The sequence below is a fragment of the Protopterus annectens genome, chromosome 8.part1 (genome assembly GCF_019279795.1).
Source record: "Protopterus annectens isolate FY-2018-M chromosome 8.part1, PAN1.0, whole genome shotgun sequence".
NCBI lineage: Eukaryota > Metazoa > Chordata > Ceratodontiformes > Protopteridae > Protopterus > Protopterus annectens.
The window spans coordinates 15,781,553-15,807,599 of record NC_056742.1 but is presented as its reverse complement, the minus strand read 5'-3'; positions in this window follow the sequence as shown (position 1 = coordinate 15,807,599).

The window sequence follows — 26,047 nt, the reverse complement described above, 5'->3', positions numbered from 1 at the left end:
CTACCTTCTTATAAGCTGCTAGTGTGTTGTTCATGGGGGGCGTGAAAGTACTTCTTTTCTTGAAATCACATTCATTGTAAATTCCCTTATCATTCTGAAAATGTAATGCCAGATTTAGTTTTCATAGGTAAAGTTTAAATTCAACTACACTATCCACAATATTAAATTTTGTGTTAGGGACATACTTCATCCCTAGTGAAAACAACGAAAAATGTTCCCTTTCTAACTTAAAATGAGTGTAGTTGAATATATTAAAATCACCCAAACTGTACTTTACATGATTATGTTGAATTATCCCCTGTTCCATGTCCAACTTCTTTGATTGTTTTTGTTGGGCCATCTTCTGTTGTATGGTGGAACCCCCCCCCCGTTCAAATGCGCCCGACCTGTGTCCTCTTCCCTTTACCCATCCTGCCATCCCTGATTCATCTCTTCTAAAACATAACTATTCTTATTGTTTCTCCAGCCTTTATTCTTATTGTAATCATTGTTAGCCCTAGGTCTACTTCCAATTCCCTCATTTACTATATGTCGACCACCAGTAGCATTTTGCTTATTCCACTTATATACCTGATTTTTCTCATAATGCTCCATATCCCTTTTCAATATATAACGTTTTCTGCCTGTTTACTACTGTTCCTTTCTACATATTCAAATTATTTATTATACAAACTTTTCCATTCACTAAATAATAAATCCTTCAAAATCGTATCATTTAACTGTTCAACTTCTAAAAACATACTACTTAAACATACTACTTGTTTAAAAAAATGCATCCCCATGGGGGCAATTTTTAATTCTATACATCTTTTTAAATACATATTGTCCAGTTGAAGTCCCTTTATAATACCCAGCTTTTTCCCAAAATCAAAAATGTGTTCCTTCTGGACTGGGAAGAATATATTTTCAAGAATGCACTGTTCAAACATGTCATTTGCTATGTTAGATTTTTGGATGACATTTTTATATTATGGAAAAGTACTATAGAGGAAATGGAAACTTTTATCAAAGATTTGAACTTGGCTAATGAGTATCTTAAATTTACACATAGTTTTAGTAAGGTTGGTATTCCTTAATTAGACACATTTACCTATTCTACAACAGAAGGGTTTAAGTCCAAGATTTATTGGAAAGATACTTTCAGCAATTCGTATCTAGATTATTCGAGTTGTCATCCAATGAGTCAGAAACAAAGTATATTTAAAGGTCAATGCATTCGAGTAGCCCGAATGACTTCTGATTACCACGAGATGGTTAAGGAGTTGAACAATAGAGGTGATATGTTTAGAAAACGCGGGTACCCCACTAAGCTTACAACAGACATTATTAATTATGTCCAGCAAGAATGGGGCAAAAAATACTTACCTCTTAAGTACACCCTTAAACTAATACTTTGTTGAAGCACCTTTTGATTTAATTACAGCATTCAGTCTTCTTGGGAAGGAGTCTATCAGCATGGCACATCTTGAATTGGCAATATTTGCCCACTCTTCCTTGCAAAAGCCCTCCAACTCTGTGAGATTGCGAGGGCATCTCTTGTGCACAGCCCTCTTCAGGTTACCCCACAGATATTCTATTGGATTTAGGTCTGGGCTCTGGCTGGGCCATTCCAAAACTTTGATTGTCTTCTGGTGAAGCCATTCTTTTGTTGATATGGATGTATGCTTTGGGTCATTGTCGTGTTGAAAGGTGAAATTCCTCTTCATCTTCAGCTTTCAAGCAAACGCCAAAGGTTTTGTGCCAGAAGTGACTGGTATTTGGAACTGTTCATAATTCCCTCCACCTTGACTAAAGCCCCAGTTCCAACTTATGAACAGCAAACCCTAAGCAGGACAGTGCCACCACCATGCTTCACCGTGAGGATGGTGTTCTTTTGGTGATGCAAAGTGTTGTTTTTGCTTCAAGCATACCTTTTTGAATTGTGGCCACAAAGTTCAACCTTGTTCTCATTAGACCATAACACATTTTCCCACATGCTTTTGGGAGACTTGATGAATTGTTTTTCAAATTTTAGCCAGACCTGGATGTTTTTCTGTGTGAGAAAAGGCTTCCATCTTCCAACCCTACCCCATAGGCCAGACATATGAAGACTACAGGAGATTGTTGTCACATGTAGTACAGCACCAGAACTTGCCAGAGATTCCTGAAACTCCTTCAGTGTTTCTGTAGGTCTCCTGGCAGCCTCCCTGACCACTTTGTGTCTTGTCTTTTCATCAAATTTGGAGGGACATCCAGTTCTTTGCAACATCACTGTTGTCACATATTTTCACCACTTTTTGATGACTGTCTTCACTATGTTCCATGGTATATGCAATGCTGTAGAAATGTTTTTTACCCTTCTACTGGCTGATACCTTTCAACAATGAGATCCTTTTGATGCTTTGTAAGTTCTCTGTGAACCATGGCTTTTGCTGTAGCAGACAACTAAGAAAATGTGAGGAAAATGCTATCAGGACACCTGACTGTTATTTGGTGTTAATCAGAGTCTCTTTATTTGATGGCAGGTGTGTACCCAAGAAGACTGAATGCTGTAATTAAATCAAAAAGTGCTTCAACAAGCATTAGTTTAAGGATGTGCACACTTATGCATCCAGCTTATTATACTTTTTTTTTACTTTTCATATTTGTTCCCCTAACAGATTTGTTTGTTTGTCAACTGAATTGTATAGGTTATAGGTCACATTAAAGGTGGGAAGAGTTTTGAAATGATTTATCGTGGTCTCATTTTTGTATATCACAAAAACCTGGCATTTTAACAGGGGTGTGTACACTTTTTATATCTACTGTATGAGTAATATTTAAAATATGCCCATAGTTTTGGGCCTTTGTCCTCCCATGTTGCCAGTCTTTGTCCAGATTTCTTGCACTGACAAGTTGTGAGGTATGCTACAGATATGTTACATCTCCTACAAGTAGGCCCCTGAGGTGACCACTGTGATGCAATGCAGTTAACCCCACCACAGGTGAAGATGCACATATCACAATATGGCTAAGAGTAACAGTTGTGTGCATGGTAAAATGCATGACCTTAACATGCCTGGGGTATTAGTGAACCACAACAGGACAATCCCATACTCACCAGCTTCAGGCTGCTGTCCCACATCCAGACCAGAGGGACCTATGTAGTTGTAGGAGAGAGGTATTGTCAGCAGACTCACATGTGGCATTGGTACAAGATGAATTCTGCTTTTCTGCACATGTACAGTACAAGCTCTGATACTACAGAATTTGCTGTCCTTCACCATAGATGTGCACTACTGTGCATTGCAAAACCCCAAACACAACTGCGTTTTGACCTGACATATGCATCTAGATATTGTATGGATGCCAGTATGGCTGCTACAGTAGTTGATTGATGTCCACTGGGACCTTACCTGGATACTCCTTGCCTGTTGTCTGGGTGCCACCCACCTCCATAATGTGAGTGTCTTGACTTTGCTGTTGGCGTGTGGTGGTTGCCCCAAGGTTGGCAAGGAGCTCCTCCATAGGTGTAAGTGGGGCCTGCATAGCAGGACCCCCACCTGTGGCTATATGGTCCCTAGTCACAGCAGCAGCCCTTCTCAGGGCAATGAGGATGAGGTCAGTTGCATGATGCATGACCTGCTCATATGTTCATGCGTGCTGGCCCATGTAGTTTACCCTGTGGATGAGGTCATCCCACAGGGTGGTCTGCTCCTGCAGATGCTGTTGGCTATGGCCAAACATCACCCCATGGTGCTGGATTATGCTGTCAGTGATTGCTGCTGTCTCAGCTTCTGTGTAGGGTGGCTGTCTGGCACGCTGCATTTCACCTGGAAGACAACAAAAGGGAAACAAATAACAGGACCTCATACATTGGTCAATGCTATTTACAGAACCTGCACATCAACATTGACTAGCACTAGCCACCACTTACGATCACATCACACCCCTGTCATCTGTCAGCACAGTATGAGCTTGCATTGCACTCCTGGTCCTGATGTGTCATGTTCCCCCCAATGAGGACCAGTAAATTGCATAATCCTGAATTCAATATTCACTTTTGTGTAGAGGGATAGCAGTGGCCGTCTTCCATGCAAATGGGATGTTGATGGTGCTCAGGCTTTGCTTGACTACAGTGTGTAATGGAGCTGGGAGCACATGCCTGAGTTCATGAAGGATGCAGACAGGGATGTTATCAGGTCCCATGGAGACTTAATTTTGTTGTCTTTGAGTAGGCATTATGGACCTGCTCCCTGATTATGAGGGAAGGGGTGCGGGTGCTGTGCATATCCACCTATACTGATGAGGGGGACAGGGGGACCTGTCTGCAGCTGTGTTGTTATTCCAATAGCCAATGGCATGGCAACATACTCCTATAATTGAGTATTTCATGTGGGCGTTGCCCCTTTTCCTTGCCTGTGAGGGGGACATCATGGAGGTGTGTGAACTACAGCATCCTAGAGAGTAGGTGGAAATGCCTCTTATAAAAAGACATGTGGAGACAGCCTAACAACATGAGGGAGAAGGTTCCAGACTTAGGGACAGAATGTAAGTATTGCTGTTATACAGTTGAAATAGTACTAGTTTAACAGGGTTTAATTGGACATATGTTTTCTGTGTGATTTCAAGTCTGACAGCGTTATGTGGATGACATAACTCTCAACTCTAGGGCTATCCACAGAATGGCCAGAGGTTTGACTCTTATGTTTGATCTGTTCCTCAGACAGTTTTTGTCCTTGGAAAATCAGTAGGATTCTCTGGGGATTGCAGTCAGTAAATGCTAACATCCATTTGTGATTTTGACTTCATATCCCCCAGAAAAGATATGTTACAACAAACCCTGTAACACCAGCAGCTTTCTCAGTTTATAACAGCAATATTGCAAATATGCCCCTATTTTTGGGCCTCTGTCCCCCAATTATGTCAGGCTTTGTCCAGATGCCATGCACTAAGAGTTTGATAGGTATAGTATATCATTATTTAGTGTCTTCATTCCTGATATCGTCCCAGTGATGTAGCAGAATCCCAGACATGTTATGAGGAAGAGATCATATATATGAGGACAAAGCCTGGACATTCTGTGGAAGTCTGTACAGTTGAGAGTTATGTGTATGCCTGGCCATTGTTAACAGACTGTCAAGACTGTGTAGCAGTGTAGTGTGTAAATGTTAGTTGGGCTGTGTAGGGAGGGAGGGTAGATGTGTGTGTCATGGGCCCTTTTCTATCTGACTGTGACTCCTGTTCCAGTTTCTGGTGATCTATTGGCTGTATATGTTTGTAGAGGCAAATTCAGACATGTCCCGTACAACTTCAGGATTCATACTACACTGTGACTTGGGGCAGTATATGTAAGGGTAGTGTGTGAGTGGCAAACAATACATTTTTGTTCACACAGTTGTTATACTCTAGTGTTCAGTTGGCTTACCGGTATGTCATGTGACTGTGGTGCAATTGGTTGTGGGTATGCACTTTCACACCGGTGTCTGTTTTTCACTACTGTTATATCCCTGTAGTGCCTGATATATTTGTAAATGCATATGTAATTCCCCATAGCTGATTTGGGGTAGTGTTGTGTTAGTCTGACTGTAGTTTTGACAGTGCTTGGTGACATGCTTGGCAGCTCAATGTAGTTTCCCTAATGTTATGTTATGTCCAGGTATTAGTAGGATGTCCAGTTGTCTGGCTCATATCTTTGGTCTGGTCCCCATAACTGTTGTGTATTTCTGACAAATCAGTGAGATGATGTGAGGATTGAAGTCACTAACTAATGAGAAGCAATTGTGTCTTAGACTTGTGCTATTTCAGTCACTATATGTTAGAACAGACAGTGTCACTGCAGCAACATTCTCAGCTTATCTACTCAGGTATTTTAGATATGTCCCTATTTTCATGCCTTTGTCCCCCCACTTTGTCAGGCTTGGGCCAGATTCATTGCACTAAGGGGTTCTGAGCATACCTCTCAACTACCCAGATTGTTGAAGAATGTCCAGGTTTTTAGCTCATATTTTTGGTCTGTTCCACAAATTATTTGTATTTTTCTGGTAAATCACCATGATGATCTGAGGAGTTGTCAGTAAATAATGACATACATTTCAGTTTCAGATCGCATTTCCTTCAGAAAATGTATATTGAAACAAACTCTGTTACTCTAGCAACTTTCTAAGTTTATATGGACAATATTTAAAATATGTCCCTATTTTTGGCCCATTGTCCCCCCATTTTGACATCCTTTGTCCAGATTTCTTGCACTAAGAGGTTGAGAGGTATGGTTCTGATGTATGATTGCATTGCATGTTATGTACACAAACACACACACACACACACACACACACACACACACACACACACACACACACACACACACACACACACATATATATATATATATATATATATATATATATATATATATATAAAATGCATATTTTGTTTTCATATATATGTATCTCCATACATATATATATACATACATACATAAATATATATATATATATATATATATATATATATATATATATATATATATAAAACCTGACTGATTCTACAGAGTTTTTTCCCTACTGTTGAATGACTCTGCTGCATGATATGTTTGAAAAAGCATCAGAAATTCCTACAGCTCAAATGGTGTAGTGGTACATAGCTCTGACTATAGTGTACAGAGTTCTGGCTTTGAGACTTGGCAATGCTGATCATTTGGTTGCTACGCAGAACAAGGGCTGATAGAGGCAGAGTGATTAAAGCAGCTGTAAGCGGGTTTGCATGGTTTTGTGGGAAGCTAAGCAATGCTAACAGATGGTTAAGTCCTCTTCGCTTCACTTAGCAGTGCTTACACCTGAACTAATTTTATTTAAAGAAAAGAAAAAAGGGTGATAGAAAAGTGGTGAAATGGGGGCAAGCAGGGGGAGGTAAAACATTAGGAAAACCAGATAGGGATGTACAGGACGATTGCAGGAAAGGACCATAGCTCTACATTTGTTCTGCAGCAACAGCTGTGAATAATGTGTAGAATTTGGAATTTCCAGCCTCACACCCCACGGGGAGGGGTGGTGGTGAGACATTTGTAGAATAATGTTTGATAGATTGATTAGTTTCACTGTACATGGGGGGTGAAATGTAGAGCTATGTATGGGGCAATAATTTTTTTGTGGGACAGATGCCCTTTTTTATTTTTTAAGGTGAGACTGGGATGTTGGGAAGGGGTGTAGATATGTTTGGCGAGGTAGGTTGGGTAGGATAGTTTGCAGTCACAGACAGACAAGACAGATAAGACAGCAGACAGGGGCAGTATATGACACATGAGGGGGTAAACACCTTTGATGGGGAGGGTGGTTGGGAATCCAAAGCCCATGAGCCCCCAAATGGATATAGTGGGACTGAAGTCCCCACCCATGGGCAGTCATCACTGCCTTCACGGCCCCTAAGGTGGCTGTGCTGGGGGCTGGACAGGAGGAGCAGCCTGCCCCTTGAGGTGTGCCAGGCGGCCCTCTATCTGGTGCAGCCGTCCATCCAACTCTGTGTGGATGACACTGCACACAATACCCCAGAACTGGCGGCGTGTGATGGGGTCCTCTCCACACCTGCAGCCAGGGGGGACAGACCCCACCCCCTGAGGTGGTTCTACCCGAAGGTGGTGCAGGACCAGTAGAGGAGTTCCGGGTTGGGTCTCAGATGTGCTGGAGCCCGGTGCCATGGCTAGATGAGGTGGGACAGGCGGATCCGCTGTGATTTGCCTTCCCAAATGTGCTATGGTGTTGAGGTTTTACAAAATATATTGGTTAGTTATTAACAAAACATTTAAAAATTAATTATAACAGCATGCATGGATATTTCTATTAACCCCATACAACAGATTTGAAACAGTTGCATAGCAAACAGAATGCATGCAAAAATGGAACAACAATATGCATTGTAACACCATGCCAGTAACACTGATGGCAACAGGCCACCAACTGTGGTGGGTATGTTAACATGCAACCAATGAAATATATGAACAATAATAGAACACAAGTCCCAACATTAGATTTTGAGAACAACATAGCTGTAGTATATGTATGATAATTATTGATGCAGATAAGGGGTGGGGGGAAGAGAGAGAACGTCCATTAACAACTGTTTAGGCTTCTGTTTTTCACAGATACTGCTCAATACTGTACAGGTCTGCACTCACTTTACATATACCTATGGCCCATAACTACTGTAGCACAAACATACATGTTAAACTGTCCACCTAGAATGGTATGGGGTAAACTGTGACAACTCTGGGTACGTGACTAGAAGGGACTCGTACATGTCAGGGTTACATATCTGGCACAGAATGGGTACCCTGCACTGCTGTCATGTGAGTGTGCTACTGGCATACTTCACCTGGTCCCTGTGTCCAATGTTATTGGCAGCAGTGACCACTGGTCGTGACAGCATGACACTTGAGAGACATGTATCGGGAAGTGTGCATGTTGTTTATACTTATCCTGCTGTTATTTAAAGGCATGGAGTTGGGCAGCGGAATAGTTGTACATGGTGTATTAGTATACACTTCGTACAGCTACTACCAACATTTCTTTACCTGTAAAACCAGTGGAGAAAATAACTGTTAACACAACCTGACTGTTTCTACATTTATTCCTGATGCCTTGTGTGTAAATATGCACACATGTTACTACCACTCTCTGGATTTGAACAGTGGCTGGGTGTGGAAAAGTAACAGCTAAGTTATTTTTCATCATACTGAGCTACTGAGGAACTGCTGTTTCTTGTATGACTGGTTTCTTCCTAATACTATCTTGTTTAGACAGTCTGACCTTGTAATCCTGAGATGCATGCATGACAGATAATGTACTGTGCATTAATCCTTTGAAGTAATACAATCAGGAAAGCAAAGGTAAACACATGGCAATACTGTATGAGACACACTGTGATACATTACACATTACTATTCGGGGTTCAGAGCTTGGTGCAGTATATATTTCATATTTCCTTTATATCGTGTTTTACAGCTCCACAATCTACAGTTTTTATTAACAGCTGGTTCTCAGAGCAACCTCTTTTAATGTATGCTGTCAAAGCCGTATTTGCTGTAGAGAACATGTATATATTCTATTTCTACAACAACATACCAGAGTACCAAAACTAAAAAATGGAAAGTGCTTCTTGTGAACTAATAACAAAAATAAAAGCAAAAAGGTACCACTGGTTCTAAAACTCAACAAGCTTTTTAATAAATAAATGCACGAACAAACATTAACACTGACAGATTCAATTTTACGTTTTCGTTCAACAACTTCCTCAGATAAATGTTCTCTCAAAACCAACACTTTTAAATAGTTGACAATTAGTCTATGACCAATAAGAACAGAGTTGAAGTAATATGTAATACAATTAATATAAATACTTAAAACCTTTTACAAAACCACATTCTGTCTGCTGAAATACTCAATTCCTAAAATACATAAAATTTATACAATTTGTGTATTGCTAGATTTTGATTTAATAATCCGGTTAAAAATATTCTATTTAATTTATTAATTTAAAATATGTAATAAGTGAAATAACTAAAGTTTTTTTCTCTAAAAGGTCATAGCTCCATCTAGTGGACAGTCATAAAAACATAATACTTTTGTTGAATTCACACTTTTTCGTATTAACCATAGATGAATAACTTGTTGCAGTTCATGAATACGTTAAAAAACTTTATTTTATTGTAAATTTCAACCTTCAAATTCCTTTTGTGTTAATAATCAATGGTCTATAATTTGGCAGATCTGAGCTTTAACACTGGGGTAAGTGAAATCATGTTGTTTAGACCAGGGTATCTACAAGCTTCTAACACTATTTGCCAGTAGAGTTCGCTATATTCCACTCTTGTTTCCCACAGTCCACCCATTGGATCAATGGCTACTGTTTCAAGTACGAAAAAAAACAAATTCAGCCTCTGTACATACACAAGTGTGTTTGTACAGGGTGTTATTCTCATGCTTCATCCTTATGTCGTAGAGGTGTTCATACAATCTCTGTTTGAGCTTCCTCTTACTTTTGCCTACATAGAATGAGTCACAGTTCTTATATAGGGCCAAGTATATAAGTCCCTTCGTATTGCAATTGACAAATGTGTTCAAATTTTTTACCTTTTTTAATACCCCAGTACTGCCCCTGGCTGCTGTCTGCTCCTGGCCCGGCGTCTTTTCCTCTGTACCCTGATCTTCACTGTAGTGTTCCAGCCTATACTTTCTGAGAACCTACCTACCTGCCGACAAAGGACCCATGGTTTCATCTCACTGCCTCTACTCCCTGCACCCTCTCTCAAGGAAATAAGAAAGTATGTTTCTATGTCCTGCCTGTAAAGCATACTACAGTTCACTGTTGCTCCAGGGGTTCTAAAGCACACTCTGTGCCTGGTCAGCCAGCAGCCTCCTACCCCCCATAACTAGTTACCTTTGTTAACCATACTCCTACACTACCTCCTAGTTCCCCTCTTACTACCTTTCCTCCTTCCATAATCTGCAATAGCCTATCCCCCTTATTGTAGCTGCTTGTAATACTAGCTTTGCCCAGTAGGTGGCATCTTTATCCCATCCAATATTTCTCCGGCTTTTCCTTTTGTTATTCTGCTTTATTATTCTACACTTCTTTGACCTTAAACTACTCTAAACTTCACACTTTACCCCATATTCTAACTTGCTATACCCCAGCTGTTTTTCTAATAGACTCCTAACTTTTCTCTGCTTCTTCTCACCTTAGACATACTTGACTTACCTTCAATATTCAGCTTTGCTGATTGTTTCTCCTGTAGCTGCTCCATTCTCTGTCTATGACTGTAAATCTTGGACCCTACCACCTTCCCTACTAATCTTACTTATCTTATTTCTAAGCCCTTACCTGTCTTTCGTTCTTTACCTCCCTAGCTCCTGCAGCCTTCAGAACCTTCTGCATCACAATTAGGATAACCATTAGCTTTCATAGTAAGTCTGTCACCTCCCCCTCCTGACTGTACAGATTCATTACTTTTCTCCCCTCTCCTCTCTGCCTTTTATTCTTCCTAAACCCATAAATATCCCTAGTCTGGCATGGCGCTATCATTAATACCCCAGTACTGCCCCTGGCTGCTGTCTGCTCCTGGCCCGGCGTCTTTTCCTCTGGCAAGTAGTGCTCAGTGGTTAACTGTTAATTACATGCTTAAAGTTAGCCTATTGCTTTTTATACTGTGTGCCTTAACAACCATAGCCTGCTCCGCAGTTGTATTGGTATATGCTGACTGTTAGTTAGCCAGTAACAGCTATGTAGTGTTTGTTTTAGTAAGCTATTAATGGCTACTCAGTGATTAATCTCCCTCATGGCACCATCTAAGGAATAGTGCTGTTTCAGGTGCCGGAATTACCTCAGTAACGGCTGCCAAATTCAACTGCAGTTTGGACTACTTTTACAACGCTAGTTGAAAGTTTGAATGCTTGTTAATGGTACTTCCCATGTTGTTTCTTTGACTGTTGAAGATGAAACAAAAGTATTGAAAGGCTTTCAGGTGCTGGAATAATGTTTGTAACTGCTGCTTAGACAGTGGAAACTCTGACTATAATTACATGTTCTGATTAATGGTTGGCATGCGTGTTAAATGATAAGGTTATGCTTTTCTATGTTTGCTCCGAAGATGCATATGACAAACACTCCCCATGTACTAAAACAGCTGCCGTTTGCTGTTTGCTTACTAGCTTTAGCCTGCAACGGCTATTTTATACATTGAGAGTCAGTTGAATCGCCAGCTTAAGAGATCGCTTTTTGACCTGCTTCTTGACTAAGACAGCTGCCGTTTATATTGTTTGCTTAATAGCTTTAGCCTGTAACGGATATTTTATACATTGTGAGTCAGTTGAATCGCCAGCTTAAGCAATTGCTTCTTGACCTGCTTTGAATCCAAGTTTTCCCTACAATTTGTAGCCTATATCGGCTATGTTGTAAATTGCAGCTAACTTTACTCGGGGGCTTACATAGACTGCTGTAGGTCTTGTGAGTCATATTGTGCAGCCTGTAGCTGCTGGACTGCAAGTCGGAAGCTATATCACATTGAAGCTTGTTTCTCTCGGGGTCGTACAAAGACTGATGTAGGTCTTTTTTGAGTACACATTATAGCCTGCATTTACTGGTTTGCAAGCTGGGAGCTGTAGGCATTTCTTGAGCTGCATTTTGGAGCCAGTATCGGCTAGTTTGCAAATAGGAAGCTAGAAGACTAGCTTTTAGTCTCTATATCCAATTATTTCTCTTGAGCTGCAGTTTGTAGCCAGTAACTACTGGATTACAAACAAGAAGTTACAGCCTAGTTTTGGGTCGCTATATCCAAAATAAACTCCATGGCCATTAGCAGCTCGAGGCCCACGTGGATGTTTCTAAGTGCGTGATGAAACGCCATAGTTAATGTAACCTGTGCTTCGGCCTTTAGGATGTTGGGAATCCTACCAACCTTCTGTTTCTTACATTTGTGAACTAGAAATGATAACTGTTGAATGCAAACACTACATTTAGGGTAATATTTAGTCCCTGTTAGTCATTACAGATTTCAATTGATCTGTTAAATAGGGCACCACAGGCTGTAAAACTTTTATGCTGCGCCTCCTTTTTACAAAACCTAGTCTAGACTATGAGCCAGCCTGCCACCAGCACTAACTCTCACCAGTTGATTATATATAGAATTCCTGATATTTTTCTATGCATTATTCCTGTTTTGGCTGTACTGTTTTTTATATGCATTTATGTGTGACTATGTCATTAATCTAATGTGCTAAATGTTATCCTACTTAGCCTACAGAATATAACCTATAGGTTATATTAATTATAACAGAATATATGCGCTCTTATTATACTGATAGCTTCTAGCATTATTAAGTGATTGTACAATTTCTAACTGTTTTTTTATAACTATTGTCCTATTATACTGTTGTCTATGCTAGCTTCTTGCTACTCATCACCAGTGTTGTCTCTCTCTCTCTCTTCCACAAGTACCCTGATCTTCACTGTACTGTTCCAGCCTATACTTTCTGAAAACCTACCCACCTGATGACAAAGGACCCATGGTTTAATCTCACTGCCTCTACTCCCTGTACCCTCTCTCAAGGAAATAAGAAAGTATGTTTCTATGTCCTGCCTGTAAAGCATACTACGGTTCACTGTTGCTCCAGGGGTTCTAAAGCACGCTCTGTGCCTGGTCAGCCAGCAGCCTCCCATCCCCCCCAACTAGCTACCTTTGTTAACCATACTCCTACACTACCTCCTAGTGCCCCTCTTACTACCTTTCCTCCTTCCATAATCTGCAATAGCCTACCCCCCTTATTGTAGCTGCTTGTAATACTAGCTTTGCCCAGTAGGTGGCATCTCTATCCCATCCAATATTTCTCCTGCTTTTCCTTTTGTTATTCTGCTTTATTATTCTACACTTTGACCTTAAACTACTCTAAACTTCACACTTTACCCCCTATTCTAACTTGCTATACCCGCCTGTTTTTCTAATAGACTCCTAACTTTTCTCTGCTTCTTCTCACCTTAGACATACTTGACTTACCTTCAATATTCAGCTCTGCTGATTGTTTCTCCTCTAGCTGCTCCATTCTCTGTTTTCCCCCGTTGTATCTCTTCCTATCACTTACCTCATTATCACTAAGCCACTCCCATTACTCTATCTCCTGATTTGTACTACTAAACTCCCTTTCGAATCACTCCCTCTGCTTTCCAACCTTACACTACACTACTCTACCTCCTACCTAAGCCCCTGTTAATTTCTCACCAACTTAACTTATAACCTGCTCAACCTCTTCAAACACTCTCTTTTCCTTACTACATCACCTACTAACACAATCTACTCCCTACGTAAATCCTTTTACTATGGCCCCGACAAATAAAACTATTTTCACCACCTTATTACTCTTAACTACCACACTAGCCTTTCTTACCATACCTTATTCACTTACCTCCTACGAATATCTTTCTCTATCTGAACAAAACCATTAAAGCCAACAAACTTTACCGTCTTCATTCACCTTCTCCCTTAACTATAGTAACATAACATGTTTCTCTAACTATATATTACCAAAATTCCACAGAACAACCCACATTATTTACTTCTCTACCAAAAAGACTTTCATTAACCTCTATAAACTCCTAAAATCTCTACAATGCCCCCAGCAACACCCTCTCCTAGACGGTGACATTCATCCAAACCCTGGCCCCTATACTGACTCCACTACTAACCCTACCAAGTTAACAGTACCTATAGTTTCTACAATTACGAAACCATCTAACTCCCTTCTGATAGCTCACCTTAACATCAGAAGTATTAACAATAAAATTTCCCACCTGCATGCACTTCTTGATGTACACTCTTTCGACATTCTTTGTCTTACAGAAACTTGGCTAAAACCATCTACTCTAGACCAGGAAATTAGCCCTCCTGGCTATAACATCCTCAGAAATGACCGTAAAATAAAAAAAGGTGGGGGTATAGCCATTCTCTATAAATCTAACCTCCAAATTTCCCCCGTTAATGTGCTTCCTTCATTAGACACCAAATCTGAAACCCTATCCATCAAAATCCAAATCAATAACTCCAAATCAATCTATATAATCTGCATGTATCTTCCTCCAGGTAATAATACATATTCTCTAGAGAACCTGCTGAGCCACCTCTCTACCCAACTACCCCAGGAGACCATTGTACTTGGTGATGTTAACATAGACTGGCCTACTTGCAGTTCTCTAAACCCTACCAACCACATAAACCTCTTTGGATTCTCACAATTAATAACAACTACTACAAGAATCCATAAACCTAGTAACAAGGAAAGTACTCTGGACTGGATCCTTATTAATAGCCACCCTAAATCTTATACTCCAGGAACCCTCCCAGATGATATCAGTGACCACATACTTACCTACATTATTAGACAAAAAGTCCATATTGCAACTACTCATAATCTCAAAACCTCCCATTTAAAAACATTATTTAATCCAGACAGCTTCTTAACCGAATTGCAAGCATGTGACTGGTCACCACTAACCTATCTAGAACTAGATGAAGCTGTTACCTACTTTAATACTAACTTTCTTCAAATCCTAGACTCCCATGCACCTTATCGCTCCACTAGAATAAAAACCAAATCTGCCCCCTGGCTCACAAAACAAACTAGGCAAAAGATACTCCTCGGAAATAAAATCTGGGCTAAATGGAGATCTACCAAATGTCCAACAACCCACCTCCAATTTAAACAACTAAGAAATGCCACCAAGAAGGATATTCTTAGAGACAAAAAAGATTTCTACCTACACCTTCAACAAACCAATCAACAAACTCCACAAAAATTCTGGTCTGCGATAAACAAACTCCTTCAGCCAGGTCACACTACTACTCCAGACCCAACCGGTTTCAACAATAACAACTCCAACCTGATCCCTGATGCCTTTAATAACTACTTTACAGAAGCCATTCAAACCCTGGCCAATTCTTTACCACCCATCACTGCATCCCAACCAAATATCTGCAATACTTCATTACCTACCTTTCAAATACAACCTGTATCTACATCTCTCATCTGTAAGCTACTTCAAAAATTGAAACCTTGCACCCCTTCTGCTGACCAACTCCCATCTGAATACCTACAAATAGCCACAAAAGCCATAGACTATCCCATTTCTATCCTTATTAACAGAACTATCTCTGAGGGCAAAATCCCTGCTCTATGGATAATATCCCATATCATCCCTCTACATAAAGGAGAACCATCTACAGAGCTTTCTAACTTTCACCCTATTACTCTACTCCCCCCATTAGCTAAGATAATGGAAAAATGTATTCACAAACAACTACTTAACCACTTACTACAAAATAACCTACTGGCAAACTGCCAACATGGCTTTAGGCCATTCCATAGCACATCTACTGCCCTTTTATCCTTTGCCGACTTTATATATAAAAACCACAACAATAACTCATTTTCCTCTGCACTACTTATTGACCTGTCAAAAGCCTTTGATATGGTTAACCATAACCTACTGCTTGACAAACTAAAGGCTCACTCTCTTGGTCCTCAAGCCATACAATGGTTTAGATCTTATCTGGAAAATAGACAGCGAGCAGTACTTTGGCATAACAATCTGTCTTCACTACTTCCAGTAAATATTGGAGTACCCCAGGGCTCTATCCTAGGTCCCCTACTTTTCTCCTTATTTATTAACAACTTACACATGAACATACCTCAAGCCACCTGCATTCAATATGCAGGCGACTCCACCTTAATATGTACAGCCAAGGATATATCCTCTCTCCACTCCCTCACCCAAACTGTTTTTCAGAATGTTGAAAACTGGTTTATGCAACACTGCCTCCTCCTAAATCCTAAAAAAATAAAACTACTGCTTTTTACTCCTACTCATAAATCATCCATTCCTTTCTCCTCTATAACCTCTAACAATGGTACCAACATTAACCCAGAGACTACAACCCGCCTACTAGGTGTAACTATTGATAATCGTCTCAGCTATGATGAACACATAAACTCCACTATAAAGTCTGTTAACAGAAAACTTGGCACCCTCTATAGAATAAAACCCTTCCTCACCCCTTCTGCAAGGAAAACAATTGCTCAGACCCACCTCATTTCCACCCTTTTCTATGCCTCTGTTATATATACCAACCTATCCAAAAACAACCTCTCTAAACTCTCCACCTGTTATAATAGCATAGCTAGATTCATCACAAGTTCCCCCTTTAAAACTCACCACTGCCTTAACCTCAAACAACTTGGATGGCTAGAACTGCAAAACCATATACTCTTTCAACAATTACTTATTACGCAAAACATCCTATACCACCCTAACATCACCCCTATCCTGACTTATCTAATTACTCCATATACTAATCTAGCTACACTACGCTCTGCTAACAAGCTTCTAGTTTTATCAAATAAAGCTAACAACAAAGCCGGGGATTCACTTTTCTCAAACACTGCAGGAAAATTCTGGATTCATCTTCCTGCTGAATTATCTACCATCACTTCTACTTCTCTTTTTAAAAAAACATCTTAAAGAACATCTGAAAACTCACTGGCTTTGTCCATGTACTAACCCAGACTGACATCTTTTTTTTCACTTTCTATTCTTAACCCTATCCCTACTCCTGTAACCTTACAACTCCTACTCTGTAATATGAGAATAACATATATATTATTTCCCTTATCTAAGACTTGCTCATACCTTCTAGTGTGATTTGTAGAATTGTTTAGTTTAATTTTTGTAGAATTGTTTAGTTTAATTTTTACTAAAATTATTTAATATACAAATTTATTATTACAACTGTTCACTAGACCAATACTACCTCTGTATTGTGATTCTTACCGGTTCTATACAGTGTTAACTTTGTCATTATTCGTGTTTGGAGCTTTTCTCTCTGGGCCTCTACTGAAAATGGACATATATCCAGCTAGACTAGCCCGGTCAACAAATGTAAAATAAATAATAAATAAATAAATAAATACTTTTTCTATTTCTTGCTTTTAAATACAAAACATTCCCTGTCAAAAGGTGGGAACAATAATTGCAGCTCCTGCATTTAAACATACCTTTTTTACTCCTCATGTTTTGTTCCAGATTTCGTCTATAGGCATCCCTTTCTAATAAACTTTTAATATTGTTACCTTTCTGGTGTGTATACTTCAGCTCATTGTCAAAAATGTAATTCAAGTCTGATACTTTTTCAAAGTTCTTCCATTCTTTCTCTATAATTTTCCTGACCAGTCCTGCCTCACCATCATATATAATCACAATACCTGAACTATAATGATCATTCATGTTTGTGTTTGCCTCTTCCAAATTTCTCTTTAAGTTAATTAATTCAGGTTTACCCAGTATAGGGGCAAATCTAGTTTTCCTTCCTGTCAATACTTCTTTATATATTTGATCAAAAAGTTCTAAAGGATAACCTCTATCGACAAACAACCCCTTTAAAATCTCACATTCTCCATAGAAAATCTTGTCATCAGAGGTCATTCTGCTTGCCCGCACAAGTTGACCCTTTATAACACCCCTCTTTTGGTGTGGTGGATGGGTGCTTGTGTAGTGTAAGTAAGAATTCGAAAAGGTATCCTTATGAAATATTTTGGATGTAAAGCACCCATTAGATTTTTGTATGTTAACATCCAAATAGTTCAACTGTTCATAACTAAATTCATGTGTAAACTTTAAAAACATAGTAGTCTCGTTGATATATTCAACAATAGTTCTAAATGTATCTTCATTGTCAGTCCATAAAAAACATAAATCGTTTAAAAATCTGCTGTAAAAATTCCAAAAAACATTTGTAATCAGAATTTACCACATATTTATTTTCCCAGTATGCCATAATTATGTTTGCATAAGTGGGGGCGCAATGCGCTTTCATTGCTACCCCACTTAGCTGCTTGTAATATTCGCCCTCAAAGAATATGAAGTTGTTCTTTAAAACTAATTCCATTAAAAATAAAACTGTTCTAATTTCATTAAAAGAAACTTCATTGTATCCAACCAACATTTCTTCAAACCATCTGAATCCCGTGTCGTGTGGTATACAAGTAAATAATTCAATGACATCCAAAGCTGCAAAACCTAAATTTTCTGTATAAAATGTACTATCTAATCTTCTTAAAATATCCCATGACTCCTTTAGTATATTGGTGTTGTCCATAACCAGCTTTTTAATCTTGTTATCCATGTATTTTGCCAAAGGGGCCGTTACTGACCCTTCTGCAGAAACTATAGTCTTAAAGGGGGGGTCACTAACATCTTTATGTATCTTTGGTATACAGAATATTGAATGGTACTCTAGGCTTTTCTACGTGGAAAAAGTTGTACGTTTCCCTCTCTATTAGTCCATCCATCAACAGGTCATTTAAAATTACATATATTTTCTTATATGCTATATTGACTTCGTTAATTGATATTCGAACATATTTTTTTGAGTCACTTAAAATATTCAACATTTTACCTTCATACGTGATATAGTCCATGAGCACCACCCCTCCACCTTTGTCGGGTTTCATAGCCCTCAAATTTCTGTTGCCACTAGATATATTTAAAGTCTCTCTTTCTGCAGGGATCGTATTAGCCTGTACATTATGATGTTTCAAGGTTTTTCTCAACTCATTTTCCACCTTCAGTTCAAAATTCCTTAACTGCGGGTGTAATGGTGGGTTGAAAATACTTCTTCGTACTAACTTGCCATCATTAGTATTGGTTCTTTTACCATTAAAGAACAACTCCAAATTCTTTTTCCTAACAAAAAGTTTTATGTCCACTAGTAACTTAAACATGTCAGTCTTTGCTCTAGGAATAAAACTAAAGCCTTTTGAAAATAGTTCAAAAAAAGGTTTAGTCACTGTCAAACTTGAATAATTAAAAATGTTAAAACCATTGTAGGAAAATTTAAAACCTTCATTAGTAATGGTGTCGGTTAATTCCAGGCTTGTTGTTTCCTTGCCTGTGGTACCCACCCCTTCCCTTTGTACTTTGAAGCATGAGAAAAACGCCCTGTACAAACACACTTGTGTATGTACAGAGGCTGAATTTGTTCTTTTCGTACTTGAAACAGTAGCCATGATCCAAGGGGTGGACTGTGGGAAACAAGAGTGGAATATAGGGAACTCTACTGGCAAATAGTGTTAGAAGCTTGTAGATACCCTGGTCTAAATGACATGATTTCACTCATCCCAGTGTTAAAGCTCAGATCTGACAAATTATAGTCCATTGATAATTTACACAAAAGGAATATGAAGGTTGAACTTTACAATAAAAAAAGTTTTTTAACGTATTCGTGAACTGCAACAAGTTATTCATCTATGGTTAATATGAAAAAGTGTGAATTCAACAAAAGGATTATGTTTTTATGACTGTCCACTAGATGGAGCTATGACCTTTTAGAGAAAAAAAAAACTTTTAGTTATTTCACTTATTACATATTTTAAATTAATAAATTAAATAGAATATTTTTAACTGGATTATTAAATCAAAATCTAGCAATACACAAATTGTATAAATTTTATGTATTTTTAGAAATTGGGTATTTCAGTAGACAGAATGTGGTTTTGTAAACGGTTTTAAGTATTTATATTAATTGTATTACATATTACTTCAACTCTGTTTTTATTGGTCATAGACTAATTGTCAACTATTTAAAAGTGTTGGTTTAGAGAGAACATTTATCTGAGGAAGTTGTTGGACAAAAACGTAAAATTGAATCTGTCAGCGTTAATGTTTGTTCGTGCTTTTATTTATTAAAAGCTTGTTGAGTTTTAGAACCAGTGGGACCTTTGTGCTTTTATTTTTGTTATTAACATACCAGAGTAAACACAGCAGTTTGTGGCATGGATCTTTATTACAGTGACATAACACAGTGCTTTAGTACTACATATCCTGCAAATCAATATTAGTCGAACAAACTTTATTTATTCAGTTAACACAGTAACAGTATACCTACTGGCAGTAAACAATATACTCCTTCTTAATTATTTGCACTATATACTGCAAGACAGATTTGAACTCACCAGCCTGTCATTGCAGAATTAACAGTCTGTCGGCATGAGCTTCAAAGTTGCTAGCAATCTCTGCTGCAGCTGCAGGGGGGACAAACAAACATTATGCATACCTGTCTATCACATACTCAGGCTAGACTTTGGTACAAACTACTTGATACTGATACTTATACACTGCTGGAGCATTCCGTGCCCGTGCATCGTGGATCCATTGGGCCAGGAGCACCCTCTTCCTCTGCTTTGGTCGGCATAATGATGCCGTTTCTGCTCACCAGTTTAGGGGATGCCAGTAGCTCTGATGAGATCACATGGCAGATGGTCCCAGGCCTCTGCTTTGTATTTTGAGCCCTGGTACTGGCCCTGCAGCAATCTCTCATCATGGTTTTCTACAAAGAGTCCAGCCATGACCCTGGACTCCTGAATGCCACAGCGCTGCACCCAAAAGCTAGCTACTTCCCCAACACCCAACATAGTACCTGCACAGATAAACTACAACAGGTTCTGGCTGTATTCCCACCTGTGCAGTTTAAATAAGGCCATATTCCCACCATTTGCTGTTATTGGACCATTTTGAAAATGCTAAGCTCAGCTAAGTGGTACGCAAATCCACTAAGATGGGTTGGACAATGCTTAAAGGGGTACATGCTGAGCACTGTGCTTAACAGTGTACAAATCCACTTAGCTGAGCTAACTGCTGTTAGCATTTAAATTCAGACAATGCTTAAACCGGCTAAGCATGGCTGAGCGCTGCTTAGCATTGCTCAGTTTTCATTTAAAAAAAAAATCAGGATTGTAAATTAATTCATCATTACTGACATATTATTAAGTGTATATGATTTACTGTACATGACATCCCCCTATGTGCTTTCATTACATTACCTTGGGATGTGACTATACTGTCTGAGACACTTGTGTATACATGGGTGATTTCACATGTTATATCCACTCACACTTCCATTTTGGACCAGCTACACTACCACGGGTGACAAATATCACTTACTACATAATTTAACATACAAAAATTACTTTTAACAATGCTTTCCCATGTAAAAATAAAGTGCCATTTTTGGTACTTGAACCATGAACTCCTGCATGCAAAGCCAGGAGTCTAATCACTACACTATCTTGTCATTGAGATTTTAGTTGTACATTTTTATTTAGCTGCTATGAGATGTTTAAGCAATGCTGAGCAGAGGGCCCTAACATGCAAACCTACTCAGCTACACTTAAACATACCTTAGAATGGAAAAAAAAGGGATATTAATAAAACCACTTTATTTACATGCATCAGTACTCCTTGTCAGTCACAGTAAGGGCAATTGTAAGGGGACACATAAGGACAGATTTTACATATTGCGCTTACAAACTTAGAAAGTTGGTTGAATAATAGGTTTTGCATTAACATGACTTTTCCGATGGATGTGGAGTCTTAAACTCAAATGTTTCTCATTATTTAATGACTCCAGTCCTCTGCTATTTGCCAGGTAGGGACAGATATTTGGAGGAACACACCAACAACTTGAGGCAGCATACCTCTCAACTGTACAGACTTTTGCAGAATGTCCAGCTTATTGCCTTATATTTTTGGTCCATTTCTCATATGACTGTGGCAATTCATTGGCAAACCACTCACGGTTTAAGTCAGAACATAATGACAGACATTTGAGTTTCAGAATTCATACCCTTCAGAAAATCTGTGGTAATGCAAAACCTGTTATTCTATCATCTTTCCAAGTTTGTAAGGGCAATATTTAAAAAGTGTCCCTATTTTTGGGTCTTTGTCCCTCCATTATTTATGGCTTTGTATAGATTTCTTGCTCTAGGATTTTGAGAGGTATGTGAGGCAGGCATCTGGGCATTATGCAAAAACCTGTACAGTTGAGGGGTATGCCCATACAGCACTTTGACAATGCAGGGTGTGTGTGACAGTACCTGTCACACATCTCCTGCATTTATTTCAGGATCTCCTGTTTATTTCAGTGTCTGCTGACACTTTTTACTGTCATATTTAATTTCAGTGTCTGCAGACACTGAAACACATTTAAAATGTGCCATAAGGCACTTTCTGAGTGCAGGGGGCATGTTAGATGTGTTTGAACTACTTAAACACACCCCTTGCACTCAGTAGTGTTTGTGTCTGCTTAGCCTTAGCAATAGCATGCTTTCATGAATATGCAAGGCATGCTGTTGTTAAAGCTATGCAGAAAAACGGACACAGTTCACTCCATGCAGGAATAGCACTATTCCTGCATGGAGTTTATTGAATCCAGGGGCTCCTAGCTAAAATCTGTCTCTGTTCTTGCTCAAAACCAGGATAAACTATATCCCTGAATGTGAACAAGTACCTTTTCATTCCTTATACCTCCTTACTCAACCATCTTTCTTCCTTCTTTACTTCTATCAAATTCTCTTCCATGACTTTCTCTCAAAATATACCGTAAGGCCATTTCCCATCACTTCTTATTGCAATTTCTGTTTGTATTAGACTAACTTGCCTTTAATTTCTCTACAAACTGTCTAAAATTTCTCTAAATATTACATGATTGTCATTAACTTGTATCAGTTCTTAACCGGTGTTTTTATATTATGTCAAATTTGATATAATTATTTAAACTACTGATGCTTTTTGCTTTATTTTTGAAGACTCTAAAATTATTGTTCTTAAAATGTTTTGTAATAATTTGGAGCTTCTCTCCCCTGGCCTCTGCTGAAAATGATTTCTACCCAGTCAGACTTTCCAAGGTGAACAAATGTCAATAAATTAATAAAAAATCAGATTTGGCTAGACACCTACAGTCCATACCTAGTGGTCTATCAAAATGCTAGTGTTTATGGTGCTAATTTAACTTAAAAATGTAACACGGTGTACCTATGGCCAGAAAGGTTTATCAGAAAGCATCATCAGTTTCATTCATCTAGGGGAAAAATGATCTACCTTCATTTTCCTATAGTCATAATAGTGTGAAAATTAAAAAAAAGTATACAATCAATTTCCTCAGAATAAACTGAATCACCATTAAACAACAGTCTTCGTGAGTTTCAATGAACTCTCTTCCTCTGTACTTGAACAGATTTTAACTTTCCACTCCCAACAGACTTATTCCATCCCTACTGAAAATTAGGCATCAGTGCTGATCGTTCTTCCTTTAGAATCATCACCGGCACTTGTGAAAGTAGTGTCACCTTGCAATTCAAAGAAGCTATAGCATTACCATTTCTCAAGGGTGGTTCGCCAGATCTTTCAAACAACTATTTCCACTACAGGTAAAATCATGGAACCACATAATGCAAAAAATTTAAAAGCACACACTGTCAACATCGGTCTCATTTTTGGCTCACAACATACTTTTTTTTTATATGGATGCAGCATTTATAGCTTTTTCATCTTAACAGAACATATGTACAGTTCTAAACTGGACCAACATAATAGGGCAGTTTCTTAAAAAAAAGCAAGCTTTGATATGATCAACCATGTTATTCTTTCTAATCACAGCATCATAATTTGCACTCTCTCTCAATCTACTCAAATGGTTCAGCAGTTAACAATATGTAGACTACTGTATGTAGAATAGGATAACTGCCCATGTTCTACTTCCCTTCTGCTGTTCTGGGTCCCCTGCAGCTCAGCATATATGTGGACAGCTAATGCTCTGTTTGTAATAATTTGACCCCTATTCAGTATGCTGTAGACTCTTCTCTCCTGTCAGCTGTAAGTGATTTAACTGCAGCTATCTTGTCCAGGATGTGTTTTGCAGTCCGCAGTTCTGATTACAAGACTGCAAGCTCTGGCACTCAAACTGCATGCTACAAAAGCTCCACCTTACAAACTTAACAGCTGCAGATGCTGCTGGAGATAGTTTTAAATATCTGCAACACACTGTTACAATAACTGAAATTTGAACACATTTTAACATGCATCAGAAAGTGCTAATAATTAGCTTAGCCTTCTTTGTCATGCAAAATATCTCACTCCCATTTACTTCTTTTTTAATTTAATGTTTATTAACTGGGTAAATTAACAGTTTTGAGGACCCTTTTTAGCCATGACCCCAACCAAGGTGGAAAAAACAAGATACATACAAAAAAGTATAAGTACACTGAATGTTTTTGAACATCAGAACAGTGCTGTCACAAGGGAGACAAAAAGGTGCAATAAAAGTGTTTCGTGTAACTAGTGCAGTTGCATTCTGGATGTGAGGGATATTGTAGCAGGGAATCCACCAATTAAGACACAACTCAGTGACAGAAATTGTGCTATGAAGTTAGTGGTCTATATTGCTATATGGCAACAGTGTTCATGCTACTATGTAGGGAAAATGGAGACAGAGTTACGGAAAAGAATTTATGAACATCTATATGCTATCATTAAGGGTAACAGAAATAATTCACTATGTAGGCATGCACAAATATATAACAACTTTCAAAAGTTCCTTTTTGGTATTTTAGAAGTTGTACCCCCTAACAATGGGGGGGGGGGCTCTTGGGAGATGAACCCGGAAAGGAACTAATAAGGCAATTAAAATTAAACGCCTCAAGGACCTGCCCTTGAAGAAGCAGAACTGAGTTGGGTCTAGAGTCTGGAGATTTCCTATGTCGTTGTTAATCAGGTCCATGATTATTCTTTCCACAGCCCTGCATGAGACTAGTCAGACTTTTGGGTTAGTAGTTTTCTAGGTTCATTGATAGTCCTCCCTTGTGCAGAGGGATGACTGTTGCTGTCCTCCACTCTACTGGGACAAAGCCTGCCTGGAGACTGTTGTTAAACAGAGATCCAAGTGGATCTGCTAGGTCACATCTCAAGCTATTTAATAGGCAATATGGGAATCATCAGGGCAAATTGATGCTGTGTTTCTAGCTTCAGACAGCTCAGTGGTAACCTGTTCTTTTGTGATAACAGGCAAAGGAATGGTATGAGGTATTCACTTGGAAGTGAACGGAAGTGATGAGGGGGATGAAATGTGAGCTGCATTTATTGGCCAGCAGATTTGCTATTTCTTCTGGCTGAGTATAGACAGTGCCATCAACAGCTTATTGTTGAATTTTTTCACTTAAGATTTTGGACATAACTAAAAAATGCTTTGTGGTTATTCTTTGCTTAGGAGGCTATTTTAGTCTTATATTTAGCTTTTGAAGACTTAATTAGTTCCCTGATTTGCCTGTTGAGACTAATGAGGCATTTTTTTCTCTATTGTGCACCCTTCCCACTTAGTTCTAGACAGGAATTTCTTCCTTTTGTTGTATAGTCTATTTATGCCAGGGGTCCACTAGAATGACTTGTTTTTCTGGCTAGACCTGGGTTTAGATCGGTCAGGAAATGCCATTTCTATGCAATTGTTTAAGTGGTTGTACAGGGCATTTGTGTATACTTCTGAATAAGCCTATGTATTTTCAACATTGGGACAGCTTTAAAATTATCTATGCTATCACTTAATAGAAGGTAAATTGTCTTGGAAAAATTCTTTAAGGTTTGATGGAAATTCAATCATTACATTTGTTTTAAAGGAGACTGATTTATGATCTGATCTTACCACTGAGGACATTATGATAGGGGGTGT